General features: G+C 35.6%; 1 non-coding gene across 1 annotated transcript; it reads right to left on the bottom strand.

Moving 5' to 3' along the window:
* Nucleotides 1-256: 256 nt before the first annotated feature.
* TRNAE-CUC (transfer RNA glutamic acid (anticodon CUC)) lies at nucleotides 257-329 on the bottom strand. Its single transcript has one exon. It is a non-coding gene; the product is annotated as a tRNA-Glu (tRNA).
* Between the last annotated feature and the right edge of the window lie 19,211 nt (nucleotides 330-19,540).

Raw genomic sequence — 19,540 nt, 5'->3', positions numbered from 1 at the left:
TCTCAGCGTGGACCGCCATGAAATGTCTATAAAGGTTGTCAATTACTCTTTCTGTTCTGAAATCGCAGATTAGTTGGTTTGATCCAATAACTAAGCTCCAAGCCATGCAATCATTGTACTTGTATTGGTTAGAGGTCATTGTAGCGGACTGGTTAGTGGGTAGAACGTATTTACCAAAAAAAAAAATAATAATAATAATAGATAGACTCATGGGACTCACTTTATTCTTTACTTTTTAATAAATTTATGAAAAAACTTCCGTTGCCGGGACTCGAACCCGGGTCTCTCGGGTGAGAGCCGAGTATCCTAACCAACTAGACTACAACGGAGGTGCCAACAACCGTCTATAATAACATAATTAGCCAATAAATTTGAGTCGTGCTCAACTATCCAGCAACAACCGATACCTTCCTTTTCTTTTCATTTTTCCTTAAAAACCCTGTTAGCACCATACTAACCCGAAGCCCAAATACCAGGATGCATTGCCCAAAACTTGAGACTAGAATCTTTGATTGCTAAGAACAGGATCTTGATAACCCAGGCAAGCCTCGAGTTCACAATTGTTGTATGCTGTGCTTTGTAATAACATCACACGATGATCTAGGGACTACAATAAGCTTCCCAGTCCCTGTAATGAGAGAAAAAATCCATTTCATAACAAGAAGAAGATCGCGACAGAAAGGCTTTTCTACCGTGCATTCGGCAACATAATTGAAATTTAAAAATAATTAGAACGGAGGAAAAAGGAAGCTAAAGAACGATTGGGGGAAAAATGAAGAATTCTGCTCCATGGTACATTTATCTGTAATATATAACAAAAATAACAAGGTTCCAGCCGTTAGATGGGGACAAGCATTTAAAATGAAAAGTAATTGAAATTCTATTCCATATGTGAGATGTTAGGAGGATGTAGTCGTCTAAGGTGACTCCACAACAGGTCCACCAGGTGCTGGAGCTGTTGGTGATGGTGAAACATAGATTTTTGCTCTTTGAAGTATCTCAGCGACCACCCAATACTTCCGTTTGCTCAGTGGCCTTGAAGGATCCAACTTAACCCGAAGGTAACAATTTTATTAGACACGAAAAAAGAAATTTTCAGATAAAAGACGGCAGAAAGTTTTCTGTCCCCTCAGACCACATCGTTACAAATAGATGAGTGCTGATTCTTGCTTCATTGTTTCTCACTTCAGTGACTTGAAAAAAGGCTATTCAGCATTGACTAAAGTAAATGGACAATGATAAAACTAGTATATAAATCATCTAGTATCCCAAATCTAGGCTCATCTTGTCAGCAAACGTTCCAGTTTTCCAGAAAACTGTTTACTCACTCAAGGCCTGGTAATGGACTCCAGAAAACGGATCCCCCCAGTGTCTCCCTCCCCCTTGCTCCTCCTTTTTAACTATTACTATATGGAAAATACACTCAAGGTTTACTATGAATCTATGATGGGCCAAGAATAAATATTATGGAGCATTATCATAATCATCAATGTTAATCTAAATAATTGAGCTTCACTTAAAAAGGAGAGGGAAGCGTTCAACTAAAGAAATGGCTGGTTGAGCGGATCTAGCAATAGTGGTATTCGCATATACCTTGGTGCACAATAAAAATTTCATTGTGGGTAGAACTAGCAAAGAGCAGATACAACCAACTAGGGCCTTTAAGGTTGGCTTTTGCCGAAATCAAGAATCCTAGCCTCCAAAAGGACAAGAATGGAATGGCACCATGCAGGTCCTGATATAAAGAATAAAAGACAAAGCATCTCTTACCAACTAGGGAATTGCAGGTCCTTCCAAAAAGAATAAAAGACAAAGCATCTCATACCCATTTGTTCGTACAACTCCCTCAATTGGCAAAACTTGAGTTTGCTGAACTGCAGTTTGGTCAATTATAGTTCCAAAAGAAATGCTTGTTGTTCGATGCAAGTCTTTTAAGTTTGAAATTTTAGTATCTATTTCAAAACTATGATACCAGTCATGAATGTTTGCATCAACTATACTTGGACAAAATCACTTGACTTGATGTCATCCAATTCAGCTGGATCCTACCAGGTTGGGTCCAACTATGTTGGGATAGGTCGAGTTGGGCTTGGTTTGGATGGATCTAGTTAGGTCAGGTCAGACCAAGATGGACTGATGTAGTAAGGTTCAATCTGGAGATGAGGCTGCCATCCATCCTCTCCCTTTCCAGGACTTTAACTAAAGCAACCACCAGGCCAAAGTCAAAATTCTGAAGCACAGGAGATCAGGAACTCTAATCCACCAGCTCTCCACTTATGATTAAACACCAAGGTTGCTCATTCCTACATGAACTCCAGTTTGAGTAACCACTTTCACTGAATGAACAGTGCAGTACAATAAGCAGTGATCAAATAAGTAGCTATGATGTTAAGCAGGAAGTTGGCAGATTATGTTCTCCCTGCTACGGACAATAAAGTTTTTGATTGGATGTCTCATCAAGCCACAAAATAGATGAAAGGCAATGAAGTGATATCAAATGAAACCTTGGAAGCATAGGATATTTAGTATGAGTGCTTTCTAAAAGCAACAGATGCAAAGTTCTGAATGCATAGAGCACCCGGGGTAAAAAATTCTGGAAATTTTCTTATTGGTGTTTGAGCAATAGCATCGGATCTACCCCAACAAAACTCATCAAAGTCATCTATCAGGTACTCAGCTTCTACATTAGATCCCAAAAATTTAAACAATAATCGAAAAGCTCTTAAATAGTAATTAAGGCTTCACAATGGAAAGCTCTAAAATGGACATATACTCTCATAAGTCCTAAATTCATATTGAACAAAGGAAAAAGGTCAGACAAACTTGTAAACACCACATAATTCGATAGGTTGGTTGAAAGTCTTCTTAATCATGAAAACAGGACAGTCAATCAGTGTTAAAGGGAATTGGTTGCTTAGAAACACTAGATCCCAATTCAAGCCAAATTCATTTACACCAAAGCTATGGTTTCCACCACATGAATGAATACTAGATTTCAATAATGCTTACCAAAATGATAAAAAATGTGATAGATCTAAAGAAAAAAGGGATGTTCAAGAATATATTCTTTGCTGGCATATAGCATGCTTGTATGATCAAGAAGCAAAAAGATATGATATCAGCAAAACCTACGTAGAAAATATAGCATCATCTCGCATCACTCATGCCTTGTGGTTAAGAAGACTACGTGACAAGTCATGTTGTTCTCTGAACAGTCATTGAAAACTTCGTTTTAGTAACAACTTGGGTGATATATGTTGCAAAGAACTTAATATTTCACAACAAAAGTCAAGAATTGTAACTTAAAGATGTAAATCAAATAGCAAAAAATTTCATGGTCATTGAAATATGAAGTGTAATATAGTTACACAAATTGTGTCAACAGACCAATTGTTAAACAAGGATGTCAGAGAACAAACCTAACTTCCATTATTAATTTATTAGGATAGGATAAGAGGCTGCGCGATAAGATAAAGCAGAGTTTACTTCTAAACATTCAGCTGTAAGTTGAGAAGTTATTGAATCTCAGTTAATGTGGTAGCCTATTTTCCATGTAAATTACTGTGTTATGATGAGCCATAGTTGACATCAAAATCACTGAATTAAACCTGTCTTTGAAATCTATCTACAATTCATGTCCTCTCTCATCAAATCTTCACATCCCTCTTTTACATTCTACCTCTTCTCCCATCTTCACCAATACAAAAAATCACAGATTCTATCGAGCAGTCACGTATATTATCATTATGAATAACCAACATGTTTTCATCAGGGGCATTTGCTGTAAAAAATACTCCTTAACCCTCATCTACTCAAGAGAATTGATCCACGAATTTGGATTCTAAATTCATTTCTAGAGACGCTTAGAAGCATCAAATATTCAAAGATAATATCTGAAGAAATCCCTACACGTATAATTTCTTAAATCAATTGCAAACCATCGACTTTATGGGGTTACAAGACATGATTAAAAAAAAAAAATGTTCCTTTTTCACGTACCAAGAACAACATAGCAAGTGAGAGAAACAAATCGAATAAGGAACCGACAACAAAACAAAATTTTCGAGAAAGGGATCGACCCGGAGACTGATGAGAGAGAAAGAAAGGACGGGAGAAGGATTATTACTCGGTCGCCGAGGTTGCAGTCGTTGTTCTCGTCGTGGGCTATGAACTTGCTGGTGCGCTTGACACAGCGGTTGTACAGCTTGTGGAGGAACAGCCGATCCACTGCCGCCACCACCGATTTCTGCATCTTATTCGACACCACGAACCCCACCACCGGCTTCAATTTCTCCACACCCCCCCCCCCCCCCCTCCCTCTTCTCTTCTCCGCCTCCTCGGATCGATTGACCCCAAGAAAGAGATTCAAGAGGAAAGCTCCGCGGCTCTCCCTCCCTCGTTCCATGCACATTGGCAGCGTCCAGTAGGGTTTAAAGGGTTTTGGGTCGATTTCATGCTCCGCGTTAGTTTTGGGTGGGCTTCAAGTATAAACTAAAGGCCTCGGGCCGGACCGGCACAGGTGAAGCCCATCGCGTATCTCGTCTTCGTGACTTCCGAGAGACAAAAGTGCATCCATCCGAATATATTTTTATATATAAATCTATATAAAAATTTAAATATTTGATTAATTATTCAAAATATATATATAGAAATAAACAGACAACTGCCTGATCCATATCCGAATATTTACTTTTATTTATAATTTTATTTAATTTTATATAGTACTCATAATTTTTTTTTTAAAATAAATAATCAATTAATAATTTATCATTTGATTTATATCTATATTTATATTCATACTTTCGATATCTAAATCATATCTGTATTTATTTAAAATATAAATATAAATTTTTATACCGAACTAACATTCATATCTATATATATATTTATTAAATAAAATAAAATAAATATAAATATATTAGTATTCAATCCACTTTTAGTCCTACGATTGGCTAACAACCACCGCCCCCCCGCCCCCACCCCCCCCCCCCCCCCCCCCCTCCTCCCCCCATCGCTCTCCATGACTACATCTCAACCTCGCCGCCTCATCACCAGACTCTCCCATCCCCCGGCCTTCCCTTCCTCCCACCCCTCCCAAACTAAATGGGAGCCTCCTTCTCCCCCTGCTCCAATCCAGGTACCCCAGAGTATGGCAAATAGAATAGAATAATATTGGATCTTTGAATTGATTTCGAGTAGGTTTCATGTGCTCGTATATGCATTAATCTTTCACGTCGTCAAGTTTTCTGATAGGATCGGGACTGACATGCTTCACAGTGTGGATTGTATGGAATTGTCTTGTCCATTCAAATGATCTAACTTCGGAATGATTTTATCAACTGGGTTGATTTTTTTTTTCTTTTTTTGTGCAAGATTGGTTTGTTTTTTCAATTCCTTGTTTTTCTTAACATTATATTATATTCTTTAGCTTGTATTTTTTGCCCTCTTTTTATATGTTCTAATCTTACCATGGAAATCACTTTTGATCTTCGATTGTTGTTAAAGTTTGCATTGGCTATATCAGAAATCTGAAATTTTTGTTTAAATCAATGATTTTGTCTGTTTTTCTGATTACACAGACATTTTTTTTGGATGTTTGTGGTACGTTGCAGTTGGATTATGAAAGTTAGGCATCTAGATGGGGTCATAGGAATTGGTTGAAAGTTGCAGCAGCGTAGATTTAAAATTAATCTTGTTTTGCCAACAATGCATAGCTAAGTTTTAAGCTCAGCGGAGTAAAGAATAAGAAAAGATAATTGAATGGAATTTGATTTATAATATCTTTGCCATACTATTTAGGAATGATAATGAATCGGATTAGAGGTGCAATCGAGCCGAGCCAAATCAAATAGCTGGAAACTCGAACTTGACTCAACTCAAAATACTCGAATTCAAAATTCGGCTTGAGATCGATTGAGCCTTAATATTCCAAACTCGAACTCGACTTGATGAAACATAGACAAAATTTGAGATCGTCTTGACTCAATTCGAATATCTACTGATGTATATTCGATCTTGAAATCGAATCTTAATCTACTAATAATATATATAATAATATATATTATAAATAAAAATAATATTATAAAAAATATATATATATTTCAGTAGGCCTGCAAGCTTTCGAATCGAATATCTTGCTACTCGAGCTCGAGTCAAAAAATTATTTGAGCTACTCGAGCTCGATGATAATTGAGTCGAGCTCAAATAGCTCATGAGCGGCTCGACTTATTTGCACATCTTGATTGGATATGGATTAGAACAGTCAATACTTATATCCATCTCATAATTAAACATTTCATATCCGTCTCATATGCACCTCGAGTTAGATAGAATCGAGTCAAGTAGAGGTACAAATCGAGTTGGATTGGATCGGATAGATAAGAGGGATTGAGTTAGATTAGATCAAATCGAATAAGAAACTCGTCATATAAATATTATAAAATAATTGTAATCTTAAATGAGTGATTTAGATTAAGGTTATCAGGTTGGATTCGAGGTTGGGCATACTATTATTTATTCCAAATCTGAATCCATTTCGGATTTATTTTGTAGAACTCATACCCATTACGGTTCTAATCAGATCAAATACTCGATGAGTCGACTAAAATTACTATCCTTAATGATTTATCATTTGATTTATACCTATCTTTATATACTTTCATGATTTGTCTTCAAATCTATCCAAATTATAAATATAAATTTTTGGTTCCAACTAAGATTTATCATCAATTTATATTTATTAAATAAAATAATCATTAATATAAATATATTAATATCCGATCCGTATCTAATTTGTTTTTAACCTTATGACAGGCTAACAATCCTTCTCATCACTCTTCATGATCGCGGCCTTAGCGTTACCGCCCTCATCACAAAGCTCTCCCATCCCTCCGCCGCCTTCCCATCCTGCCACCCCTCCCAAATTAAACCCTGGCCTCCTTTTCCCCGTTCTCCAATCCCCCTGCTCCAGAGTAAGGCAGGTAGAAATGGAGTAAAGTTGGATCCTTGAATTGATTTTGAGTAGGTTTCAGGTACTTGTATATGAATTAACTCTTTCACATCGTCCATGAATAGGCTAGCTTTTTGCTCATCTTGGCAACAAATAAAAGGCCAGCGATACCTTGTTCAAATATGATAGAGGAGTCGTCCACCACGAAGTTCGTAAAGGCTGGAAAGCATGGTCCGCCGCTCCTATTTAAGAAGCCAATACCCCACTTCTTCCTCACCGGGAAAATCGTCGTAACCATGGTCCTCTCTCTTCCGTTTTCTTCCCTTTGGCCGCCAGCTCTTTGGACTTATTGTGCTCATCGATAATCACGGCCAAGCCCTCGCTGGAGTCAAAGTAAGATCCATTGATCTCCACTCTTATCTATTCTTGTTTGAACTCCCATCGTCGACCATGTTTTTTACCAGAAAAAAAAAAAAAAACTCATTATTACGTTCCAAACCCAATATCTAGGTCGAACAAATCCTAAAAAAAATACAAGATCTAAAAAAATTCTCGTTACAACCTCAACATCCATAATATCTAATTTTAATAATAATTAATAAAACTTACATAATTATAAATTAATTCCTTCAATCCTTCGCTCGGTGTCAATAATGTTCTATCTATTAATCTACTTACCCATAAATTCAAACCATAGCCAACCATGAGCAATTTACAACTCTAAAAAGAAAAGAGAAATGGAGAGGATAAGCTTTACAGCCCAGTAAAAATTTTCATATACCAACATCAATATAATAATAAATAAATAAATAATAATGATCATTACTCATATCAATCTCATACCAAAAGATATCATAATTTATAAAAGATGCATAGCAAATACTTATCTTTTTGCGCAATAAATCATATTTTATAATTATCTCAAGATAATATACACATCGGATCCGATCATATTAATATGCTCGACTATGAACTACCACAGCCATATTTCAGCCTATGGCAGAGCACCAATACCGTGGCTAGTCCTGTGGACTACCACAATCATATTTACAGTCTATTGTGGGGCATCAATATCGTGGCTAGTCCAGAAGACCACAAACGCTCAAACTCCAATCATCGTAATCATGTTTACAGCCCAGCCGATGGTAAGGCATCAACTGTGGCTAGTCCCGTGGACTACCACAACCACATTTTCAATCTATGACAGAGCATCAACAAAGTCACTAGTCCAGAGCACAACAACCCCGCATACAGTCATGCAACTGAATTTCAAACTTATTAGATATTGTAATTCAATTTCATATTTTTTTACAAAACTCGATACATATAATTATTAAAATCTATCCAAGTCGGTATCAGTAATATGTAATACATAACATCAAACAAATCATAATTACATACTTAACAACTAAGTATATAACATGCCATTATCAAAATTTTATAGATCGAAATCACTGATGCATAAAATAATTTTTATATAAATAAATGAATAATATCTAGGAATTCTTATTTTGATGGTCGTCATGCTGAACTTACTATATTTATAATCTAAATATCGAGAACCCTACTCGATATCCTCTTGTCTAAAAAATTATTCTCCTACAGATTCAAAATTAATATTAAAATAAAATTTTATGATATATGGAGTATCTATCTAAAATCCTCTACCGAAGTTCACTAGGTCCACCAATAAATCTCTAAATTTCTTTTTTTCCCAGAGGTAAAATAAAATAAAATAAAATAAATCATATAACTAGGAAAAGAGAAAAGGAAGGAAAGAGAGAGAAGGAAGAACACTATGTTCCTTTGTTCTTCGTTGAAACAGGGATGCCCCCCCACCCCCATTTCCCTCTTCTCTCCCAACTACAGCCACCGAAGGCCTTGAGCCCGGCGATCAAACGACACTCAGGGCAACAAGAAGGGTAAACATCCCATCAGCGGCCACAGTCGGCAGATGGTGGTGAAACCCAGAACAAAGGAAAAAGAAAGTCGAATAGAGCAATCCTCTGTTCAAAACCAACCGGTGGCTTGCCGGTTCAATACTGCACGACGGCGACTAGTGGGCACTGGAAAAAGTACAAGAAGAGGAAGGAGAGTAGCTACCTCGGTCCGGCAACTCAGATGGAAAGAAAATCTAGCGATCTTTCCCGACGAAACCCAAAAAACACGGGAGAAAAATTGGAGAAATCCACAGTGCTCATTAACGATTTCAGAGAAGATTTTCTTAGGGTTTGTGGCGCTATTTGGCTCGGATTGAGCCTCTATTCCCCGATGCTGTCGGACACGGAACAGGGAGGGGGAGGAACAGAGTCCAATCGGGACTCTTTTTCTTTTTTTTTTTTTTTTTTTTCTTAAGGATCGGTGCGAAAAAAAAAATCAGATCTTTACACTCTTCCCCTTTTCAAATAAATTCATCCTCAAAATTAACATACCAGAGATTTTAAATATTGAAAATACATGACCTTCATATTATCTTTGGTCTTCTAAATTGTCTACATCTCAAAATGTTTGTTCTACGAGTTCTCAACATAATTGGTTATATAGTATTTCAAACTAGATCAATTCTTATCCTAATCTATAGCTTTCTTTATCTTTTTTAATTTTGTATGGGATGTATTAATTAAACTCTTATTATACAAAATCTCAAATCCATTCAAATAAATAGAGTAATAATGTCAAAACTAAGAAAAAGATATCTATGCTCAAACATTCTACATCCGAGCTCAATTAAGGATTATCGATCCATTAACCCTAAATTTAAAATGCTCAAAATTTTTTAGACCAACATAAACAATAAAAGAACCAATCACCAAAAATGGTACCGCAACATCTAGATAAGCCCAAGGATAAATAACCATGTCCTTTCATTTATCAATGGCGGTCTGTTTTACTGAAAATCAAATCTCCAATTATAATACTTATTGAGTTAGAATTAATATTCTTAACTGATTTTTCATATAAGCAAACCACCATGCTTCTACTACGCACTTTGATCTTAAACTTACCGAATCCTCTAAGGTTATGAGATGAATCTTGGCAATAATTCTATTTTTACATTTGAATCTAAAAAAAATTCAATCTTTCAAATTTTTGATAGATTTTAAGCAAAACTTCTAAGTTGCTTTATCCCTCGAGCATATCACATCAAAATTAAATATTAACATATTTTCATATTTGAATCCCTTGCATAAACTCCACTACTCATCTAAAAACCCAAAAAATCTAGAACTAATTGGAGTGAGTTAGGCCTAGATTTATCGGATAATCAATTAAACAATTCTCAACTGACATTTCTTTTTAAAAATAAGGTTAACTCCAAATCTTAACAAATTAGAAGATTTCAAATCAACATCCTTATGAATAGAATCAATTCGATTATTCCATATAGAACTCCCTTCTTCACGACCCTTAGCATTAATAAATAAATTGACACATAGAATCTTGTCTCGTATATGTTAAGGCTCATATAAGTCTTCCAAAATTTTTACAACTCAATTTGATAACAATAGTAATATACCTTAGACTAGCTCAGAAATCTAATCTCTAATTTAAAATCTAATATACCTAATAATCTCCACAAATAGAAGGAAAATCAAATAAGCTAATCCAAAAATAATAATTTTAAATTATGAAAGGTAGTATCATGATGTATATTTCATGTCCTATCAATAAAAATCTAAACCAATCAATAGAATCTAATATCAATATCGTATATAATCCACCAATAGGTGCAATCCCTGAAGGATATTCTACACATTAAACAATTTGTTGCTAACCCAAAATTTACAATCAAACAATCACAACAAATCTAGGGGGTCTATTATAATTTCGCACCCACATCACATTTGAAATTCCCAAAATCATCTAAATAATAATTGAGTAGCGACACTCCACAACATAGCAATATTGCAACTATATTTTCCTATCAACATCTCTTATTATTAGGTCACACCCTACTTATTGAATTCTAAGACATAACTCATTAGTTTCATTATACAGATCATATGCCACTTATACATATTAATCGCAATACCAATTAATCTGAACTACAAACTTTGAACCCTTCCTGCTATGTCTATCATGTCCCTTATATGTTAGAATCTTAAAGGTTCACCATGATCAATTTCTTCGATCAATTCAACAATCATAACAAGATATTTTAGATCAACCCACAAACATAATTTTTTGACTTGAGTTTTCAATACTCCTAACTATCTCCAACAAATGCCTAGGAGATCAAGTAATCTAATCCAAAAGTGATAAAATTGAATCATCAAAGGTTCCATTGAGATGCAAATCCCATGTCCTCACAATAAAATCTAATTCATTCTGTCATATCCTTAGTGATCATAATCTTATGCTCAAATAATCCTTAAGTCACAGTTTTTAGAGATCATAATCTTATCTCTGATACCATTCTATCATACCTCGAACCCAACACTTAAATCGGATACGTGATGGCTGCACACTTCTTAAGACAAACCCTAAAGAATATGCAAAGCCTAAAAAAAATTCATTAATGCCTTAACATCTATAATATCTAATTTTAATAATAATTAATAAAAATTATATAATTATAAATTTAATTCTTTCAATCATTCGCTCAATATCAATAATACTCTATCTATTCATCTACTTACCCACGAACCCAAACTATAGCCAATCATGAGCATCCTGTAACTCTAAGAAGAAAAAAGAAATAGAAGAGTTAAGCTTTACCATCCAGAAAAAATTTTCACATATCAATACTAATATAATAATAATAAATAAATAAATAATAGTGATCATTACTCATATTAATCTCATGCTAAAAGATATCACGATTCATAAAATATGCATAGCAAATACTTTTCTTTTTACACAATAAATCACATCTTATAATTATCTCAGGATAATACACACATCGAATCCGATCATATTAAGGTGCTTGATTCTAGACTACCACAGTCACATTTTAGCCCATGACAGGGCACCAATACTATGGCTAGTCCTGTAGACTACCACAACCATATTTAGAGTCCGTTGTGGGGCATCAATATTATGACTAGTCCAGAAGATCATAAGCGCTCAAACTCCAACTACCACAATCATGTTTGCAGCTTATGGCAAGGCACTAACAATGGCTACTAGTCTGAAGGACCACAGATACTCAACTCTGAACTCCCACAGTCATATTTTCAGTCCATGGCAAGGCATCAATCGTGGCTAGTTTTGTGGACTACCACAACTATATTTTCAGTCTGTGGCAGAGCATCAACAATGTATATGATTATCAAAATCCATCCAAGTCAATATCAGTAATATGTAATACATAATATCAAACAAGTCGTAATTGCATACTTAACAATTAAGTATATAATATGTCATTATCAAAATTTCATAGATCGAAATCACTTATGCATAAAATAGTTTTTGTATAAATTGGTCGTCATGCTAAACTTATTAGATTTATAATCCAAGTATCAAAAACCCTACTTGACATCTTCTTATTCAAAAAATTATTCTCCTATAGATCTAAAATTAATATTAAAATAAAATTTTATGGTATATGAAGTATCTATCTGGAACCCTCTACTGAGGTTTACTGGGGTCCATCAATAAATTTTTGATTTTTTTTTTAGATAAAATAAAATAAAATAAATTATATAACTAGGAAAAGAGAAAAGGAAGGAAAGACAGAGAAGGAACAACTCTCTCTTCCTTTCTTCTTCGTTGAAATAGGGACGCCCCGCCCCAACATCACCTCCCCCCAACGCTCCACACGTCCCTGTTCTCTCCCAACTATGGCCACTGAAGGCCTTGAGGCCGGTGACCAAACGACACTCAGGGCAGCAAGAAGGGGAAACATCCCGTCGGCGGCTACAGTCAGCGGAAGGTGGTGAAACCCCAGACAAAGGAAAAAAACAAGTCGAACAGAGCAACCCTCTGTTCAAACCCAACCGGTGGCTTGTCAGTTCAATACCGCACGACGGCAACTGGTTTTGGTGGGCACCAGAAAAAGAACAAGAAGAAGAAGGAGAGTAGCTACCTCGGTCCAACGACTTAGACGAGAAGAAAATCCAATGATCTTTCCCGACGAAACCCAGCTAGAGAAATCCACAGTGCTCGTCAATGATTTCTCGATGAAATCTCGATGGAACTCAATGGAGGGTGACAAGCTTCTTAAAGAGAAGATTTTTCTAGGGTTTGTGGCGCCATTTGGCTCGAATTGAGCCTCCATTCCCCGATGCTGTCGGACATGGGAGAGGGAGGGGGAGGAACAGAGTCCAATCGGGACTTTTTTTCTTTGTTTCCCTGTTTTGTTTGGCTTTAGGAGTGGTCCGAAAAAAAATCGGGTCTTTACACCCATAAATCTCCTATTTTTAGATCTGAAAAATCCCTTTATTCTTCTTTTTCTAGCTTTTCTCATCGCTGGCACTTGTCGATGGGAACAAAGACTTGTGCCCTATGCCACTTTTGGCCGTCATCGGTGCGCCTTGTTAAAGACCATGAAGATAAGAAAAAATGGGGTCGAGACCCTAGTTTCATTGTTTTCTTGCACCGACTGTCGGCCACTGCCATTGATCCTTATTGCCAGTCTTCCAGCCACCACCACCAACAACAACATCCTTTACTAGATAAACTTGGGCATGTGGTGCCCTCTTTTGCCAAGAAGCCAAAGAGAAGGACAGGGCGGAAAAAAATAAAAAATAAAAATAAAAATAAATAAATAAATAAATAAATAAGAGAAGGATAGAGTTTTCTCTCACACATCTCTTTCTCTCTCTTTTTCATTTTCTCTCTAATTTTTCTCTCTATAATATTTTTCTTTTCACTATCTTTAGGATTGGTTAAATCTAACCCTTCTCAATGATCTTGGTGGACCCTAATGAAGGGGTAATGATCCATGACCATCGGCAATATACCGGCCTCGATCTTGGATTCCACTAGATTTGAACATCCTCAATCATTATGAGCCATCAGTATGCAGATCTATTATTTGATCACATGTAATTAGCTTAATCCAACCATCAAGTTGTTGGGCCTTACCGCTCAATAAGCCTTGTCCTTTTTCATCCTTATTGAGTAGGAGCCGTATACTAAATAATATCTTAATTTGATCCATCTAATCTCTTCAAGATTTCTTATTTTATTTGACTTCTAAAATGTTAAAGTTCAGTGGCCTTCAATAGGTGTATCCATTTTCTAGATTGAAGAGTGGATTCATAAATAGTATGCTTGGATTTGTCATTTTTAGAGATAAGTAATCAAGCGCTTCAAAGTATACTTTTTAATGATCTTTGGAAAATGATAATTAGTTTATTTAATTTGATTTTATGCTCTCTATTTTTGATTTGATAAAATGAGTCAAGCATGTAGTATTTTATTCTTATAAATAAGTTATTTTTAAATATATGATTTGCTTTGAGAAATAGATTTAGAAATTTGACTAGATAATTTATGAAATTATATATATATATATATATATATATATATATATATATATATATATATATATATATATATATATATATATATATATATATATATATATGGCTATGACATGGTCCTATCCATGTAGATTATATATTGGACTTGTCGATCTGTAATATGAAAAACTAATCTCGATATCAAGCCATCGGTGATTAGAATAGTGGTAGTTGTTATCCAGTACTCTGTGCAACATGCGTCTAATCCATATCGTTGGGTTACATGGTTATAATATGATGTTGAGTTTGGTATCAGCTTCTGAAAAGTATACTTTTGAACAATAAAAAAATTTGATTCTCTAAATTTTAATATGCCTGCCAATGATAGGTTTATTCATGTTTGATTTACTATCTGTCATCATGCTTAGAGTCCACTTGATTATGTTATGTTGCTTATTCGGCCGGTATAGCTTGCTTTTCTTTCTTTTTCTATTTTTCAGATTCTAGATCATGAATTGCTCGAGATATTGGGAAGTACGCAAGATTTTTTGGAGCAATTAATAGATCTGGCTATCTTGGTCACTTGTGTCAATTGGTCTTCTTATTAGTTTAGCTTAGATTTGAAGATTTTATCTAGATCGAATATTTTTGTTAATAAAATGATTTGATTGGATTTTTATTAAATTAATTCTTTTGAGGATTGAAAAAATTATTTTTATTATTGATCTGAGTTATTATGATTTGATCAATAGCCTTATAGGCTTACAGGGACTGTTGCTCCCAAAATTCGATCGGACTAGGACCATCAGAAAGGCATTGTTTGATCCATGATGGTGAAATATAATCTATCTTAGAGTCACAGATTTATGCATGAAAAGATAAAAAAACTCACTGGATTATCTCCGACCAGGCCCTCCGTTACTTAAGTCAGATCAGACTTTGAAAGAACAGGAATAATGAGATTATAATAAAAAATTATATTATAAAATATTATCTATTCTAGTTGGTCTGATTTGGATGGCCTTCTCTCTTTTCATTTTGACCTTCTCAGCCTTCTGATGAGCTTGACTTTCTTGAATTTCTGATAAGATCGACTTACTCGACCTTGTGATGAGGTCGGATTTTCTCGATCTTCTGATGAGGTCCACTTACTCGAACTTTTGATGAGGTCAAACTTCGGTCTTCTGATGAGGTTGACTTATTTAGTTTTTTGATGAGATCGACTTATTCAGATTTTTGATGAGATAGACTTTCTTGATCTTCTGATGAGATCGGACTTCTTCGACCTTCTAATGAGGTTGACTTACTCGATCTTCAATTTTTTGATGAGGTTGGCTTATTCAAATTTTTGATGAGATCGACTTCTTGATCTTCTGATGAGATCGGACTTCCTCGACCTTTTGATGAGGTCGACTTACTTGACCTTCTGATGAGATCAAATTTTCTTGATCTTCTAATGAGACTTATTCGACCTTCTGATGAGGTCGATTTATTCGATCTTTTGATAAGGTCGACTTATTTGACCTTCTGATGAGTTTAAACTTTCTCAACGTTTTGATGAGGTGAACTTACTCAACTTTCTAATGAGATCCACTTATTCGATCTTTTGATGAGGTCGATTTATTCGATCTTCTGATGAGGTCGGACTTTTTCGATCTTGTGATCAGGTCGACTTACTCGACCTTCTCATCATCCTCGGTATTCTCAGCCTTCTCAACTTTCTCGACCTTTCAGTCTCCTCGACCTTCCTTCTCAGCTTCCTCAGACTTCTCAGTTTTCTCGACTTCCTAGGCCTTCTCAACCTCTTCGAATTTTTGATGATGTTTATATAGGTATGGAGGAAGGATCCATTGTAGAAATCAAAGATTGAGACATAACTTTTCCTTTATGAGCAATCAATTTCTTTCTTTAGTTTGGATTAAATTTGCTACAATAATCCTTCCGTTTCTAGATTTCTTTTAATAGCAAAGGTGTAACTATCCAAAATTCAAATCTTTATAAAATTATTTGTCACATGTTAATCAATGATAAGGAGGTGATTTATATACCATATCATATGCTCCCCACTTTCAAGTCCAAAGCAATTTCACTGCTTTGGACAAAGAAAGTAGTTCATAAAAAGTTGAGATATCCGAAATATCCAGAGTAGATCAAAAGTCAAAGTATCCGAAGAATATGCGAAGTAAATCAAAAGTTGAAATATCCGAAGTAGATCAAAAGTCGAAGTATTCGAAGTCCAAATATCCGAAGTAGATCGAAAGTCAAAGTATCTGAAGTAGATCAGAAGTCGAAGTATCCGAAGTAGATCAAAAGTCAAATCTCGTCAGCAAATCTTGTCAAGTCAATGTCGTCATCATTTTTGGCCTGCCATGAAGCCATGTGGGGTCTCTGAAGTGTTAGCCCCTTTGTAGTCAGTTGGCAAAAACTAGAGCCGAAACTCATACATTTCATTAGGTCAAGTCTTATTCGACCAAATTGAATCATTCTAAGCCAGAGCTCATATCTTTCATTAGGTTGAGTCTCGTTCGATCAAATTGGATCATCCCGAGTCAGAGCTCATATTTTTTATTAGGTCGAGTCTCATTCGGCCAAATTGAATCCTCCCAAGCTGGAGCTCATACTTGTCGTTAGGTCGGTGATCATTGGGTTGCTCCGAATTTGTAGTAGCTCAATGTGATATGGGATGGATCTCTTGTTGCTTTACATTAAATACCATTCTTGTAATAAAAAGACAAGAGAAGTGAAATGGAGGGCTGAAAAGTCAACCCCCTTCCTGGCATGCCAAACTGTTACTATCAAAATCCGATCGGGCTAGAACCATCAAGAGGATGTTGTTTGATCCATGCTGGTGAAATACAATCCATCTTGGAGTCACAGATCTACACATCAAAAGATAAAAAAGCTCGTCGGATTGGCTCCGATCGGACCCTCCGATGCCTAGATCAGCTCGAATTTTGGAAGAACAAAAATAATAAAATTATAATAAAAAATTATATTATAAAATATTATCCTATTCTAATTGACCTGGTTTAGATGGTCTTATCTCTTTTCATTTTAGCCTTCTCGGTCTTCTGATAAGATCGACTTGACTTTGTGATAGGATCAGACTTTTTCGACCTTCTAATGAGATCTACTTATTTGGCTTTCTGATGAGGTTGAACTTATCCGACCTTCTAATGAGGTCGATTTATTCGATCTTCTGATAAGGCCGACTTATTCAATCTTCTGATGAGATCAGACTTTCTTGGTCTTTTGATGAGATCGACTTATTCGGCCTTCTGATGAAATCGAATTTTCTCGATTTTTTGATAAGGTCGACTTACTCGACCTTACGATGAAATCAAACTTTGTCGGCCTTCTGATAAGGTGAACTTACTCGACTTTCTGATGAGATCGATTTATTCAATTTTTTGATGAGGTCGACTTATTCGATCTTCTGATGTGATTGGACTTCTTCGACCTTCTTATGATGTCGACTTACTCAGCCTTATTAATCTTCTCAGTTATCTCAGCCTTCTTAGCCTCCTCAGTCTTCTCAGCCTTCTTAGCTTCCTCAATCTTTTCAGCATTTTCGAATTTCCGATGACCTGTAGATTTGCACTAAGAAAAGAAAAGAATATGATGAAGGAAGGTTTATGAGCCTCTCACTATGAGAGCTTTGAGTTGTGAGAGTTTTTCTCTTTCAAAATCTGTCTTTTTTGAAGTCCTTTGACCAGTGTGGAGGAAAGGATCCGTTGTAGAAATCAAGAATTGAGATATAACTTTCTTCTTATGAGAAATCAATTTTTTTCTTTATTTTGAATTAAATCTACCATAATAATCCTTCCATTTTTAAATTTCTCTTAATAGCAAAAGTGTAACTACTCAGAATTCAAATCTTTATAAAATTGCTTGCCCGTATCAATCAATGATAGAAAAATAATTTATATGCCATATCAGGGACTATCCCAAATCTTACCATAGCAATCACTCTTGAACTTCGGTTGTTGTTAAAGATTACATTGCCTACATCAGAAACCTGAATTTTGTTTAAATCGATGATTTTGTCTGTTTTTTTTATTATACGGGCATTTTTTGGATGTTTGTGGGACGTTGAAGTAGGATTATGTAAGTTAGGTATCCAAATAGGGTCGTAGAAAGTCTCCGTTTGTGGTACCCTGGCAAGTCTCTATGAAACCGCTTTTAATACTACTGCTTCCAAAGCCAGCGGACGCCTTGACTTGTGCTTCGGTCGACGCTGTCCTAAGAATCTGAACTTCTTTTTATCCTTTATTTTTCGACCCTATGCCTGGTTTGACTGGGGAATCAGGTCTTTATCCTCTCTTTTGGGTGCACCATCTTTGATATTGAAGTGCCATATGTTGTTTAGGTTAACTTATAATCGTGGTGAAAGCGCTGATCTTATGGATTTCAACTCGGATAACCTATTTTACTTGGACTAACGTTTATCTCAAGTTGCAAGGTGTGTTACCGTCCATGCTAAACCTGTAAAGCAAACACAACAGTCGTGACGCTGCTGGCCATCATTGTTGGTAATATGGATAAATCCTTTTGGTAAACTGTAAACACATCCCTTCAAAGCCTTTAAATTAAATATTTGTGTGTATGTATGTGTAGCAGATGTCTATACAACAGGCCCTGTGCACATCATTGTTATAACAAAAATAACAACCATTTTTTACCAATTTAATCTTGACTGCGATTTTCTGAGAATAAAAATAGCTTTGATAATGACCATCACCTTATAATGGCCATATGCCTATTCGCCCCTCAAACAGTACTTACCTGGATTTTCAGGGTTTTCGTGTAAGTTCTTTTTAACAATTTTCTTGCCTCCAAATGCCCATCACAAACATAAGGAATTACCCCCATCGACATCAGCGGCTCTTCTCTGTCTGAAAAATTCAGTGTTCCCAATGTTTGCATTCATGACTCCCAAACAGAAGTATATTATCTGCTTTTGGACCATGTTCCACTTTCTCTGCTTCCCATGAGGTCCTATAAGCATGCTCGGTAATCCAGAAAACTAAGAAATAGAAAAAGGAAGGAGAATTTTAATCAAATCTACAAAATCTAGGTGCAACCGGTTATTTTCCTGCATCCAAACAGCTGGAAAGTTGATTTTTTCAAAGTTCTTTAATTTTTCAGGACCTTTTCCAGGAAACCAAACATACTCTATAGG

This window comes from Elaeis guineensis, chromosome 1, assembly GCF_000442705.2.
Source record: "Elaeis guineensis isolate ETL-2024a chromosome 1, EG11, whole genome shotgun sequence".
Lineage (NCBI taxonomy): Eukaryota > Viridiplantae > Streptophyta > Magnoliopsida > Arecales > Arecaceae > Elaeis > Elaeis guineensis.
Note: the sequence above shows the minus strand (reverse complement) of the source record. Positions and strands in the feature narration are given on the sequence as shown.